Source organism: Microcaecilia unicolor, chromosome 2 (assembly GCF_901765095.1).
Source record: "Microcaecilia unicolor chromosome 2, aMicUni1.1, whole genome shotgun sequence".
Classification (NCBI taxonomy): Eukaryota; Metazoa; Chordata; class Amphibia; order Gymnophiona; family Siphonopidae; genus Microcaecilia; species Microcaecilia unicolor.
Window position 1 is genome coordinate 577,844,854 of NC_044032.1, and position 15,389 is coordinate 577,860,242.

Sequence of the window (15,389 nt, forward strand, 5' to 3'; positions counted from 1 at the left end):
AACTACTTGCCAAGCATGGAAAATAAGAAACTAGCATGTATTTTCAACAAAGGTCTAGATGTACTAAGGGGGGAAGTTATCAATGTGGGCTACTGTTAAAGACAAGTTATGTTTACCACAAGTCATAATATTTGAGCACAGGGTGTTGAATAAAATGCCCATGTTGATAAGTTCTCTTCTAAAGTGTGCTAATGCTGTTAAAGTGCATTACTAGTACATAGGTTTCACGAAGATTTGCAATAGAGTGGACACCCTGGAAAGAGTGGACAACATGAGAAGTGATCTAATCAAGAATGGGAAGTCCAAGATGGCTGCCAGAGTGTAAGGACACTTATGACGCTCCTCTCTCCATTCCTAGTTTACAATGCCTAAGCGCCGGAGGAAGACATCGGCTTTGCCTGCTTGGCAGGTGGTTTTTCCACCTATGCATCAATCGGAGATCACGGCATTTACCTGAATGACCTTGGGCGTACCAGCTGCTCAAGGCAGGGAGAAGAGCATGAGCTTTGGGAGTGATGTTTTGTGTAGCACAGCAGGTCCTATTGCTCCCCCGTGTCCCAGCACACTGCCTCAATCGGGTTCTTCTGGGTTGGTGCCGGGGACGCTGTCTGACCCAGGAGAGAGCGCGTCGAAGACTGAGGATTCCACTGGAGTGGTCACTTCTCAACTAGTACCATCAGGTGCAGGTCCGTAGGGAGAGAGACCGGGGAGAAAGTCAGTGGAGCTGTTTTCGGTTCTTCCACCATTAGTCAAACCGGCGGAGATCACACTGGAAGCAATTTGGCATGCCCTGGAAGTTCTTTAGAAAATTTCCTTGCAAGTCTTACCCACAATGGCCCAGAATGCCGGACACATTTTGGGCATGGAAGAGAGTATTTCACCAACGCAATTTTGTCTGTCCTCCTCAATTCTTCAACATTGTGGGTAGATGAGCAGACAAGTTCAATACTTCCAGCATCCAGATTTCCCCCATCTCTGTCTTTTTCACAATCTATTCTGATCACTGTTCTCCATAACTATCCAAAGCATGCTTAAATTCTAACACATATTGGCCTCCATCACCCCCCCAGTGGCAGAGCCACAAGGCAATGCTTGGATGGGCCAATGAGTGGAATGAATAGGCATGAGGCATTTCCTCCATGCTTCCTGCTCCCCACCTCCTCCACCAAACTAATTAACTTGGTTGGCAAGGACCCTCAAGCCCCACTCACTTAAGATATCCTCAGCCAAAACATGGACATCAGAACACTTTGGAAGTCAGTAGCTGTGCTCCCAGCCACCAATGCTGGCACTCTGCGAATGATCATTTCTTGAGCGTGAACTGAAAATGCGCAGCTGCCACTGACTACCACAGTGCCCTGATGGCCCTGAGGGTTGGGCTGAGGATACCTTCAGCTTGTATGGCTTGGGGAATCCTGGCCATACATACCAATAGTTATTTTTTCAGAATTTTGGGAGCTGGTTGTTAAAGTAGCTACTTTAACAACTGGCTCCCAAAATTTGGGCTCAGGTCCCCTCCTGGCGGCAGCGGTGGCAGTGTCAGTGGCATCCCCCCTGTGGCTTGGGCATCTTCTTCCCCCACTCAGCACTTCTTCTCTCTGTATCCATCCCCCCCCCCCCCCCCCCGGATCCGCTGTTCTTTTGCCGCAATTAACTTTTTTTTTTTAAAAGCAGTGCTGCCTGGGACACGTCAGCAGGAAGAAGCTGCTTCAGCCAATCCTGGGGGCGGGACAGCCTAAAGAAAGGCCCCTGGGATTGGCTGAAGCAGCCTGTTACTGCTGATGTGTTCCAGCACTGCTTAAACAAAAAATTAATAGCAGGAGAAGAAGACGGGCAAGAGGCAAGGAGGTGCAAGGGGAGAGAGAGAGAGAGCAGAGTATTGCTGCTTCGGGGGGTGGGGGGAGGAAGACAGATACTGCATTGTGGGGGGATCCGGAGCAACAAGGTACTGCATGGGGAGGGAGGGAGAGAGGTGCTGCATTAAGAGAGGTAGGGAGAAAGAGAGTTGCTTCTTGGGGGGAGAGGGCAACAAGGGAGACAAATACTGCATTGTTGGGGGGGGGGGGGAAAGGGAGAAAGCCAGCCAGGTACTGCATGGGGGGAGGGGAGAAACAGAGAGAGGTGCAGCATGGGGGGCACAGAAGGAGAGAAGTGTTGCACTGGGGGAGCAATGAGGGAGACACGTACTGCATGGTGTGTGGCAAGGAGGGAGAGAAGTGTTGCATTAGGAGTGGTAGGGAGGGACAGAGATGCTGCATAAGGAGTGGGTCAAGGAGGGACAGAGGTGCTGGACAAGGAGGTTTGGTAACAAAGAAAGAAAGAGATTCAGCGAGGTGAAGGTAATGAGGAAGAGGATGGGGTACAGAGAAGGAAAGAGGTGCTGGTCTTGGGGGGGGGGGGGGATTGGAAGGACAAGGAGAGAGGTGCTAGGACCTGCAGGGAAAGAAGGGAGAAGTGCTGACCCTGCTAAGAAGAGACAGAACGAAAGAGAGAGGAACACTTGCTGATCCCTGGGGGGAGGGGCAGGGGGAGAGAAGAGAGAGGGAGAGATGCTAGCACGTGGCAGGGGGCATAAGGATACAGAAGAGTTATGTTGGACAGGGCAAGAATAGGAACACAGAGATGAAAGATGCTCAACATGGTGGCAAGACAGGGGGTGATGCTGGGTCAGACAGATAGGGATGCAGAGAGAAGATGGATAGTGGACATGAAGAGAAAGGAAGTGCCAAATGGACAAGGAGGCTCTGGTGAAACAACTAAGAGAAGAAAAAGGAAAGCAGAAACCAGAGACTGGGACCAACATAATTAGAAAAATAAAATGACCAGACAACAAAGATAGAAAATGAATTTTATTTTCTATTTAATGCTCAGAATGTGTCAGTTTTTGGAATGTGCGTCTGCCAGAACTAGTCTTAGACATGGCTGGGAGCCTGCTGCCCACAAGAAAATCTCACTCATTGGTCTTCAGTCACCAGAATAGCAGTGGTAAATCTCCAGCTTTAAGATGGGCCACCCTAGGTGTCTCTGAACTCCTTTACCTTTGTTGGCAGGGATACCGAGCCCCGCCAGCCAAATTTAATGTATGAGTAAAAATTCTTGGCATGCTGCTCATAGCCACAAACAAGCAGCAAGGAGTGTGGTAGTATTTGGCTGGTGAGGCTTAGCCTCCCTACCAGCAAAGGTATGCCTAGCATGCCCACATGGGGGGGGAGGGGGAGAGAGAGGAATACGTTGCCCCCCCCTAGCTCATCCCAGGCCTCCCCAAATTGCAAAGCTGACTATGCCTAGAGAGAGAGCCTGCTCATAAAAATTTCCCAGCACACCACTGACCTGAGGTATAAGTGGATGGGCCCATGTCCACCCAGGGCCATGGCTCTGCCACCATCTCTGATTGGTAGACTATTTAAAAAAAATCAACAACCTTTCTTCATATTTCCTTTCTCCAGGTTTATAACATGACTTCATGTGTTCAGATTTCAAAAGGAACCCTTTAGATTCCTCACTAAAATATATGCCTTAAGCACAAAGTTTATCACGATATAATGGACCCCAGACAAACATATATTATGGGCCCTACTATAGAGCTCCCCCTCTCCATTTACTTCTTTCTCAATCCACCCTGAAAAAGTCAGAGTCATTCTTTCTGGAATGCAAAGCAATTAATTGTTTCCTCCTTTATCTTTCCTATCTAACAAATAGAGTTCCCTCTTTACTTTTTTGGAATGTTGTTGCAGGTGTTATCTCAGTTTATATTAAATTTGCTAAAAGTAAACTGCTTCGACAGCACCCGATGGGTGGTAATGCCAAGTATTAAATAAACGTGAAACTACGTATCAGTGCAAGTATGCATCTTTGCCTGAGAAAGGAGAGGAGACAGGAGGCATGGTATAGTTTGAAAGAAGTAATTCTCTAACCTGATTTCAATGTATCAGCATTTCTATGCTGCATCTACTGGGACTACATGTCCCATAGGAATGCATTGGGTCACTGTTTTGTGGAAGACCCAGTCTGATCTGGACCATTTTCAAAATCAGTACCTTTACCCTGGCCCCCCCCCCCCCCCCCGCAAAATTTAGCTTCATTCCATTAGGTTTTCTGAGAGTTATTTTGCCTCTAGATGGACAGATGGCTCACCATTCTCGAATCCTTATATATAATGTCTAATGTTCCTTTGGCTTGGATGGAATAAAACACCTTCACAAACAGAAGTAGCAAGAAAAAAATGATAGTGGGCTATCTTTGGTGCTTCTGAAAGCATACAGAGGATATGCAGTGTTAAGACAGTTTTCAAAGAAATGTATTCAGATAACTAAGGGGTCCATTTACTAAATTGTAGCGAGTGCTAGCATGTGCTTACTGTAGCTTAAAATGGCTTACTGCGGGATGCGCTTAGGCGTCCTGTGTTAAGTTCCAAACCTGTGTGTGCTAATCGCAACACTAATAATATTTAAAATTTTTATTTCATTTTCTTGGAGGGGGTATGTCCGAGGCAGAGAAGGGTCATCCCTGGGCTTGTCAGTTAGCACAGCTACAGTACTCTGTGAGCCCTTACCGTCTACAAAACAGGTGTGGGTATGTGCTCATGCACCAATGTTTTTAATGGCCGAATGCTAATGACAACATTAGCAGGTGGTCATTAATAGACAAAATAGAAAATCAGCTATTTCCCAGCTGCAGTACAAATGGCCACTTTTTACTGCAGCTTAGTAAAAGGGCCCCTAAAATAGTTACCAGAGTAAATTCACTGTGCTGAAACTTCCCTCCACTTATTATGCACAGGGGTAGATTTGTACCACTGGAATTCTCCACAACAGCCTAAATTTTCAAAGGGAAACCAACTACCTGGCCTCATTCTCACCCAGTGCTGGACCAACCATTAGACATGACTAGGCAGTCACCAAGGGTAACAGCTTTTTTACTGGGGGGGGGGGGGGGGGGGGAGCAAAAAAGCAGGTGTAGGCAAAAGCAAAACAGTAAATCCTAATGGCCACACCAAGACTCAAAAAACCATCAGTGCCTACCCTTCCTTCAAAATGAAGTTTACTATTTAAAAGCTTACCTTTAACTGCAAGCGCCATTTAGAGTACAAGTACATACACTTATGAATGTAAAATTCATGTTCATAACTGCTAGTTGGGCAATAAACGGTATTCTATAAGATAAGGGGCTCGTTTACAAAAGGACGGTAAGGGTAGCACCGACTTGGCGTGTGGCAATTCAGACCTACTGACTCTTGCTGTAGCCCAATTCTGGAACTAGAAAATATTTCTTAATTTTCTAGTGCCAGGTGCATGCACGGCGGTATATCAGGCAGAGTTTCCCGGTTTCTGCCAGGTTACCACCGGAGCCCCTACCGCCTCCTAAATAGGAGGTAGTACGGAGTCCCCCAGGAAATGGCTATGCAGCAGATGTTTAACTTATTGCATGGCTATTTCCTTATTTAAAAGAAAAAAAAAAGCCTTTTACTGGCGGCAGTAAAAGGGAGCCTTGGTGCGCAGCAAATCTGTGTGCCAATGCCACTGCAGGGCACCTTTTACCTCCGTTTGGTAAAAGGCGCCCTTAGTGCGCAACCCACATACCATGCAACTACTAGGAGGGTGCACACATGGACAGAGCAAGGGTAGGCCTAAAGTTAGGTGTACTTTACAAAATACGCATAAATTTCCATGTGGTTTATAAAATATGCCAAGCTCCTCTCCACACAAATAAATTTAATCATGGGTGTTACACCAAATAAAACTTGGTGTAAATACCGACAGTTAAATTAGCTGTAGACTGTATAATCTATAACAATGTGCATAGATTTTGGAAACACCCACGACCTGCCCATTCCACACCCCCTTTTCAACTATGCGACTTAGAATTCATGCGCATCACGTTACAGAATACACTTAGTTGTGCACGTCAATTCTAATTAATGCCAATTAGTTCAATAATTGCTTGTTAATTAGCAACTTTCCGCACTGATTGGATTAACTAATCATGTTGTGCACAAATCCAGAATACCAGATTTGCGTGAACAACTTAAATTGCGCTATATAGAATCTGGGGGATAAATTATAGGATACTATAAGTTACATGCTAAAGTTTAATATTTACATGCTAACATTTATGCCTGCTTACCTTTCACATGGTGGAAATGATAATGCCTAAATGTTGGCATGAAAATACCATTATAGAATTCATGCTCAGCAAACTTTTACAGGATTGCCCTCATGACTTCCAATTATGTGTTTTACAGAAATGTGTGTGTGTGTGTGTGTGGGGGGGGGGGGGGGGGGGGGTTAAGGCTGAAAGTTTACCTAGTGTGCCCTATCCTTTTGCACTGGCTCTGTTCCTACCAGGGAAAGAAAGAGAAACACACATGCATATTCTCTAACTCTTCCAGCGCAGATGATATAAAGACCCCTAATCTGAGAGAGAGGAAGCAGAGAGAAAATATTACAAGGCAGCCTGCAGGAAAGAGGTGAGAGCAGGAGATCTCCTGCTTGACAGAAAAAATTCTTAGGAATAAAAGGGGTTACTGCTGCATCTCTAGAGTTGTTTTGGAATCTCAGCATAGCAGTCAGTTATATACAAATGAGATAAAGAAGGAAAAAAGCTTGATAAACATATAGCATATTTTAGCATAGCCAGCTGCTACCAAAAAATCCGAGAGAAGGAACATTTCGTCTACTGCTGGAGGACTAATTTCTGACGCAAGATCTATAAGTATTGATGACTGACAGGAGGCATAGGGAGAAAGGAAATCTATCAGGTGTATGTTCACACAGTTTAGCAGTTTAGGAAGAGCAGAAATTACAAGAGACATTTATTATACATTTCGACCTCCCCAGTGCTTTCGATCCTGTTTTATTTATTTATTGGGATTTATTAATTGCCTTTATGAAGAGATTCACCCAAGGCGGAGTACAGCAGGTACAGTTTAACATAAAACTTACAATTTTGTTAACAGCATAACAATAGTAAAATAACCAAGAATAAACATAAATACAATAAATGATGTAAACTTGAAAACAGTAAATTGAAACCTAATAATAGAACTACCATGAAACAATATCAAAAATATACACATTTGACAGCTCTGGTATTCAAATGCTGAGATATAATACAATGTTAGCAAAATACTAATGATACACCTAACAAACATGCATTGTTGATCATAACATACTGCTCCAGATATTAACAAAATATAGGCATAGTTGATAATGTACTCATTTGGTTTAAGGGATTTTTCACAAATAAGTTTTAAAGAGTTAAGAAGGATGGAAGTTGGTTTGCAACTTGTGGGGTGCAGTAGGACTCCCCACTTTCTCCTATCCTGTTCAATGTTCTTATGTTTTAATTCCCTGGGAATTAAATTGGAAGAAGCTGTTTTTTATGTTTATATCTATGCTGATATCATCACTATTTTGCTATCAGTGGGTCTTGACTTTAATGGGGTTAAATCAAGGATATCAATCGTTATGTCTCTCATTACAGAATAGATGGCTTAGGGGCCCTTTTACTAAGCTATGGTAGAGCTACTGTGCAGGTAGCATGTGCCAAATTGGCCCTACCGCCAGGGTAGTGCTTAGGAGCCTGGTGGTACTTATGAAGTTGGAACAAGCAGTTTCCCAAAGCAGAAAATAATTTTCTATTTTCTACCATGGGGAGCGTTCCCAGTGGTAATTGGCAGAGTGCCGCGCACTGCCAAATTACCGCTTAAGTAGCGTGTGAGCCCCTACCACCTTGGTGGTGGCAAGGGCTCAGGCAGTAAACAGCTGCACCCTAATTTTAATATTAGCGCACGGCCATTTACTGCCCCATTTTTAAAAAAGGCCTTTGTGCCGATGTGGTAAAAAGTGGCCCAGAACACGCCAATTTCACGTGCCAAAACTAGCATAAGCTACTTTTTACTGCATCTTAGTAAAAGGGCCCCTTAGTTTCATCCTAAATTAAACCAAAATTAAATTCCTTTTAATTGGATCTAAAACAAAAGCAGATTTAGAAAATTCTTTAAATGTTGACAACATAGTTTATAATTTAGAACCCCCACTGAAGATTCTAGGGATTACACTGGATTGTAATTTAACAAGGGAGACGCAAGTGAATTCTTTGGTGAAAGGCTGTTTTTGGATTATGTGTAAACTGAGGGGAACAAGAAAATATTTCCAACAGGACAAGTTTAGATCAGCTGTACAATCATTGTTATTGTCCAAATTGGATTACTGTAATATTGCTTATTTGGGATGTACAAAAAATCTTTGGAAAAGACTACAAACAGTGCAAATTTAGCAGCCCACTTAATATCTGCCTGTCATAAATATGATAGGGCAACTCTGCTAATTGTTGTGCTACATTGGCTCCCTGTTGAAGCACAACTTCTGTATAAACTTTATAGTTTGATTTTCAGAATGTTCCAGGAAATTGCACCCAGTTACATGTATAGGCTAATTCGTTTCTTCTGTTCTAATAAAAAAATATATATCCCCACTGTGATTCTAGTATCTTCACGTTTCAAATCCTAGAGGTAAGCAGGTCCACAAAACTTTTTTCCCTCTTTATTTTCTTACTACATAACCAAGGCTTTGATATAAGTTCTGGAGTAAGTACACACAGGAAATCTAAAAAGGAGACTATGATAAACTGAAAAGAACAGTAAAAAAAAAAAAAAATTAAAAGGAGCAGCTGCAAAGGTAAAAAATTGGATACTGTTCAAAAATACCATCCTGGAAGTTCACACAAGATATAAACCATGTATTAAAAAAGGAAGAAGGAAGGCCAAATGGCAGCAGACATGGTAAAAAAAAAAGTGAGGCGAGAGAAGCTAGTAGAGCTAAAAGAAAATCCTTCAGAAAACGGATGAAGGATCTGACTGAAAATAATAGAAAACACTCAAAAATGGTAAGTCAAATGCAAAACGCTGATAAGGAAGGCAAAAAGAGGCTTTGAAAAGAAGAGTGCTCTGGAGGCAAAAACACATTTGAAACGCTAGATAACTGAGGGGTAAAAGGGGAACTCAGGGAAGACAAGGCCATAAGTGGAGAGATTAAATGAATTCTTTGCTTCAGTCTTCACTGAGGAAGATGTGGGAGAGATACCAATGCCAGAAATGGTATTCAATGCTAATGATCAGAGAAATTGAAACAAATCTCTGTAAAACTACTGGAAGATGTAATGGTGCAATTTGACAAGCTGAAGAGTAGTAAATTGCCTGAACCAGACTGTATAAATCTCAGAGTACTGATAGAATCAAAAAATGAACTTGCAGAGCTATTGTTAGTAATATGTAATTTATCTTTAAAATCAAGCAGGGTGCTGTACATTGGAGGGTGACCAATATAATGCAAATTTTTAAAAATGGTTCCAGGGTCATCAGGGACATGATACACTGGTGAGCCTGTGTCACAACTGTCAGGAATGGTGAGCTCTTCGACCAAAGCCGGAGCTTTGGCAGACAAATCACAGGCAGGAATCAGAACAGACTGGACTAGGATAAACTAACAGACTCAACAAGGCAGGACAGACGTAACTAAACACAATGGACAACACAAGAACCGGATCCAGACGAGGCAAGGAAAAGAAGGCAAAAGGCCAGAACTGGAAACCAGACAGGACAAGGCAAGATTCGGAACTGGATTAAAATTGGGACTGGGACCCAGAAATGCAAGACAAGGCAAAACACAGAAGCAGATTAAAACTGGATCCAGAAAATGGCAAGACAAGGACAAGGCAAGGACTGGATCCAGACAGGACTAGACTGAAAGAGACTAGGCAAAGCACAACTAGACAGGCAAGACAGGGTAGTAGCTAGGCAACAGGAACAACAGAAGAAAGACAATAAACAAGGCAGGGACAGGATTCAGGATTCTCGAACAAGCTTGGCTGGAACAGGCTTGACTGGAACAAGATTCTGGAACAGACTTGGCTGGAACAGGATTCTGGAACCTGATTCTGGAACAGACTTGGCTTGGCTGGAACAGGATTCTGGAACAGGCTTGGCTGGAACAGGATTACTGAAAGGGACTTGGCTTGACTGAAACAGGATACTGAAAGGGACTTGGCTTAGGAGGGAACTGGGACAGAACTAGCTCTAACACCGAGCAAAATCTTAGAGGCTATTATAAGGAGAAATTAGGTCCTCCTACTTGCTAATTTGCTTTCCTTTAATCCCTCCCGATCAGCCCAGCAGAACTGATGGGCTGTGCATGCCTTCCAGCAGATGGATGACTATCTGGCCTCGGAAGGGCGCCAACGCCACTAATTGAATTTTAAGCGAAGCTAACGCGAGCCCCTTGTCCAGCCCCTGTTGCAGAAAATCCAGAACTTGAGACACAGAAGCTTTGAAAGGTGAAATTGTTTGTTCAATACTCCAGGCCTCAAAAATCTTCCAAACATAAACATAAGCCAAAGAAGTAGAGTGGCTCCAAGAATGGAACATGATAGAAATAACTTCCTTTGAAAAAACACGCTTTCTCAACCTAGCCCTCTGAAGAGCCAAGCTGTAAAACAAAATCGAGCCTGATTAGGTATGAGAACTGGACCCTGAGACAGAAGGCCTATTGATCCGAGCAGACGTACAGACTCCATGAGAAAACGCCTGAGAGCTGCATACCATGGCCGTCTCAGCCAGTCTGGTGCCACTGGAATTATCAGAACTGCATGTTTCTCGATCTGTTGAATGACACGACCCACCAGAGGCCAAGTAGGAAACACGTACAGAAGGTCTGGCCGCCACCAACAAAGCAGCGCATCCAAACCCTCCAAATGCATCTCCTTTCTACGGCTGTAAAACAGGGAAACCTTGGCGTTCTGATGAGTCGCCATCAAGTCCATCACCGGTTGACCCCACTTGCAAACTATGGCCTCGAAGGCCTCTGAGCTGAGAGACCATTCTCCTGGATCCAGGGTCCGATGATTGAGGACATCAGCCTGCACACTGAGGACTCCAGCGACATGCAAGGCTGTCAGATGGTTCTCTGCCCAAGACAGGAGTGCCCAGATGCAATAGCCAACTCTTCATCCCTCCTTGTCGATTGATATACGCCACCGCTGTAACATGGTCTGACAAGACCCATACTACTCTAGAATTACAGTAGGGCTAGCTGAATCTCTCTGGTCTCCAACAGATTGATTGAGCAGATAACCTCTTGCTGTGACCATAAACCCTGCACCAGCTGATTCATGCAAATGGCTCCCCAGCCCCTGAGGCTGGCATCCATTTTCACCTCCATCCACTGAGGGGATTCCAGGGATCATCCTTGGACAAATTGCTGGAATGCAGCCACCAGTGGAGATCTTGACATACTGACACTGGAAGACAACCTGATTCCCAGAGAGTCCGTCTGACGCAACCATCGGAAAAGAAGAGAATGCTGGAGACTGTACATGTGAGCTCTGGCCCACGGTACTACTTCTATAGCCACCACCATAGACCCTAGTACCTGTCGATAATCCCGAGCACACAGGTTTTTGTGACCTCTGAGGTTCCGTACCTGAGCCTGCAACTTTAAAATCCACACTTCTTGTAGAAAAACTCTGCCTTGAAGGGTACTGAATGTTACATCCAGTCAGTCTAGGGTCTGAGACAGGACTAAACGAGTGGGTTGATCACCCAACCGAGGGATTCCAGGAAATGCACCACCTAAGCAGTCACTAGACAAATCTCCAGATACGACTCTGCGCGAATTAGCCAGTTGCCTAGGTATGGGTGTACCAAAATACCATCTTTGTGAGGGGCCGCTGCCACAACTACCATAACCTTGGTAAATGTCCAATGAGCTGTGGCAAGACCAAAAAGCATTGCCGAAAATTGAAAATGCTAACATAAAATTGCGAAGCAAAAAAAGTACTGATGTGCCGGCAGAATAGAAATGTGTAGATAGGCCTCTGTCAAGTCGATAGTTGTAAAGAATTCTCCTGAGTGAACAGCCACAATTACCGACCTTAGAGTCTCCATCCGGAAAGGAGAAACCGGAAGTGCCCTGTTGACTCTTTTTAAATCTAAGATGGGACAGAAGGACCCTTCCTTTTTTGGAACCACAAAACAGATGGAATATCTGCCGGAGCCTCACTCTAGATCCAGAATTGGGCAAACTGCTCACAGAGACAACAAACAATCTAACATCTCCCTGACCACTTGAGCCTTTCTTGACACCGAAGGGGGATTCCAAAAATACATCCGGTAAGACATGATCAAATTCTAAGGAATACCCTTCGTGAATAATTTTGAGCACCAATTGGTTGGAGGTAATTTGAGCCCATCTCCAGTGAAACTCTTGTCAAACGACCTCCAACTGGAACTGGAGGACGAACCTGAGCACCTTCACTGTGCTGGCTGATCTTGCACCTAGGAAGAGAAATTGATGTCCCTGCCCCCTTGGCACCCTCCACGAAAGGGCTGCATATGCTGGAAATAACAAGACCTCTGGAAGGGGGTTCCTCTGCCCAACTGAAAACACCTAGAATCATGTACACTACTTCTAGGAGTCAAAACGTCCATGCCCAATAGCCCTTGGTCAATCCTCCGGAAGCCTAGGCATTTTGGTATCCCCCAAACTCCTAACCATCTTATGTACTTCTTCACCAAATAAAAGAGATCCTCTAAAAGGAAACTTTCTGAGCTTAGACTTAGAAGCTGCGTCCGGAAACCAGCCCCAAAGCCAAAGAGTTCATTGAGCTGCCACTCCTAAAGCCATAGATTTAGCTGACGCACTCAGTAAATCATAGAAGGCATCTGACAAAAAGGCGGAGCCCATTTCAATCTTAGCTAATTCTTGATCGACTAAGGAGATGACTGCTTTAATAAAAAAAAAAAAGCCTGGTACATCAACAGGACAAATTCAGGAAGAAACTCTTCCTCTGGGGGACCCTCCTTGCACTCCAACAGGCTCTTCATGCGCTGCCCGGATCTCAGACTGTCTAGTTACAGTTTGTTTTTCCAATATGGTGGACGTTCCCGCCAAAACCGGACCTGACAAACTTGGTTCCCGTTTAAGGCAAAGAATCCGCACCCGATGAAGAAGCAGTCCCCTGCACTCCTGAGTCTGCTAGGGCTGCCTGGTTTTCTGATTTGGAAGCGTTACAGAATTCACAAATGCCGGTCACAGACACCCCGCGCCTCCAACAAATGGAGCATCTGAACTACAGAACAAGCGGTCCTGACCTGCTCATTTCCTGTGGAAAACAGCCAGGCTAAGATGGAACAGAGAACAAATTTAAGGGACGCAACGCGGTGTTAGATTTTTTTTTTTTAATCGCTGTGCTGTCCCCTTCAGTTTTAAGAGAAAAAAGCAGCTGAAGTAAAGGCGGCTTTTCCCTAGATTTTTTTTTAACCAAATAAAGTGGCTCTCCCCTGCGGCACTGCAGAACCCTTCCTTCGAAGGGGTGCAGGCCAGCTTGAACTTAAAATCACCAGAACACTGCTCAGGGAAGGAAGTAGGAGGAAGTACCCGGCCACCCGAGTTTACACTCCTAAGGTGATAGAAAACACCAAAGGGCTTCAACTTCTGCCAACTTAAGGATCCCAGCACACATAGAGTAAGAAAAATATACCTGATAAGAAAACAAAGTCAGAAAAGGAGAGGCTGAAGGGCTCTGCACTTCTTTCTCCTATTGGAGACTAAGATTACCAAAACTAGCTGAGGCTGTGCTGGATGCTTACTGGCTCATGCAAGAAATCAGTGTTCTCAGTCTCCACCTTCTGGAAGGCTTGCACAACCCATCAGTTCTGCTGGGCCGGTCCAGAGGGACGATAAGGAAAGAACAAAATTACAGAGCATATACATAAACATGGACTAAGGAGACAAACCCAACATGGATTTAATGAAGGGAAAACTTGCCTCACCAATCTACTAGATTTCTTTGAAGGGGTGAATACTCATGTGAATAAAGGTGAGACGGTTGATATTGTGTATCTGGATTTTCAACAGGTGTTTGACAAAGTACCTCATGATAGAATCCAGAGGAAACTGGAGAGTCATGGGATAGGAGGTAGTGTCCTATTGAAGATTAAAAACTTGTTAAAAGAAAACAGAGAGTAGGATTAAATGGTCAGTATTCTCAATGGAGAAGGGTAGACAGTGGTGTTCCCCAGGGGTCTGTGCTAGGATCGCTGCTTTTTAACATATTTATAAATGATCTAGAGATGGAAAGCACTACTATGGTAATTAAATTTGCTGATGATACAAAAAGTTATTTGTATCATCAGCAAATTACTGGAAGTTAATCAATGTTATTAAATCACAAGAGGATTGTGAAAATTGCAAGAGGAGCTTACGAGACTGGGCATCCAAATGGCAGTTGACGTTTAATGTGAGCAAGTGCAAAGTGAGGCATGTTGGAAAGAGGAACCCAAACCATAGCTACGTGATGCAAGGTTCCGCACTAGGAGTCATCAAAGTCTCTAGGTGTCATTGTTGATGATGTTGAAACCCTCTGCTAATACGTAGCAGCCACTAAAAAAGCAAATAGAATGTTTGGCATTATTAGGAAAGGAATGAAAAACAAAAATGAGAATGTTATGACGACTTTGTAGTGCTCCATGGTGTGACCACACCTCAAATACTGTGTGCAATTCTGGTCACCACATCTCAAAAAAATATAGCAGATTAGAAAAGGTACAGAGAAGGGCAACAAAAATGATAAAGCAATTAGCTTAACAGGGTTTAAAAAAGGTTTGTTCCTAAAAGAAAAGTCCATAACCCATTATTTGGATGCACTTGGGAAAATCCACTGCTTATTTCTAGGATAAGCAGCATAAAATGTTTTGTACTATTTTTGGATCTTGCCAGGTACTTGTAACCTGGATTGGCCACTGTTGAAACAGGATGCTGGGCTTAATGGACCTTCAGTCTGTCCCAGTATTGGCAACACGTATGTCCTTATGTTATAGAATATGATCTAGTGCACCTAAATCTACATGCTGGGATTTATGCTACATTTTCATTGGTGTAAATGGAGGCGCATAGTTTAAGTGCTTAGATATCAACAAAGTGTACTCTATATACCACGCCTAAATCAAGGTGCCGTTTATGGAATATGCTTAGCACTGATTTCTGAGCCTATTTTTTAGGTGCCATATATAAAATCTCCCCATGGCACAAAAAATTGCATATGGAAATTTAGTCGTACATCCAATTTAATTGAACAAACAATTAGCGCCGATAATTGGGCACTAATAATCAATTATTGATGCTAATGGGCAACAATTAGAATTTACATATGCATCTTGCTAGGCATATTCTATAAAGATGCACGTATACATTCTAGTATGTGGATCTGAAAAGGGGACATGGCCATAGGCGGGACATGGGCGTTCCAAGAATTTGTGTGTACTTACAGAATATGCTTGATATGTGCCTAATTGAGGCATGGAGAATTGCATCAGGTTTCAGTGCATTTAATCA

The 15,389-nt window shown here is 43.7% G+C and overlaps 1 protein-coding gene across 3 annotated transcripts in view; it reads right to left on the bottom strand.

Annotated features, from left to right (window-relative positions):
- Positions 1 to 15,389, bottom strand: part of TENM3 (teneurin transmembrane protein 3) — a 582,976-nt gene that overhangs the window by 319,459 nt on the left and 248,128 nt on the right. The window lies entirely within an intron of this gene.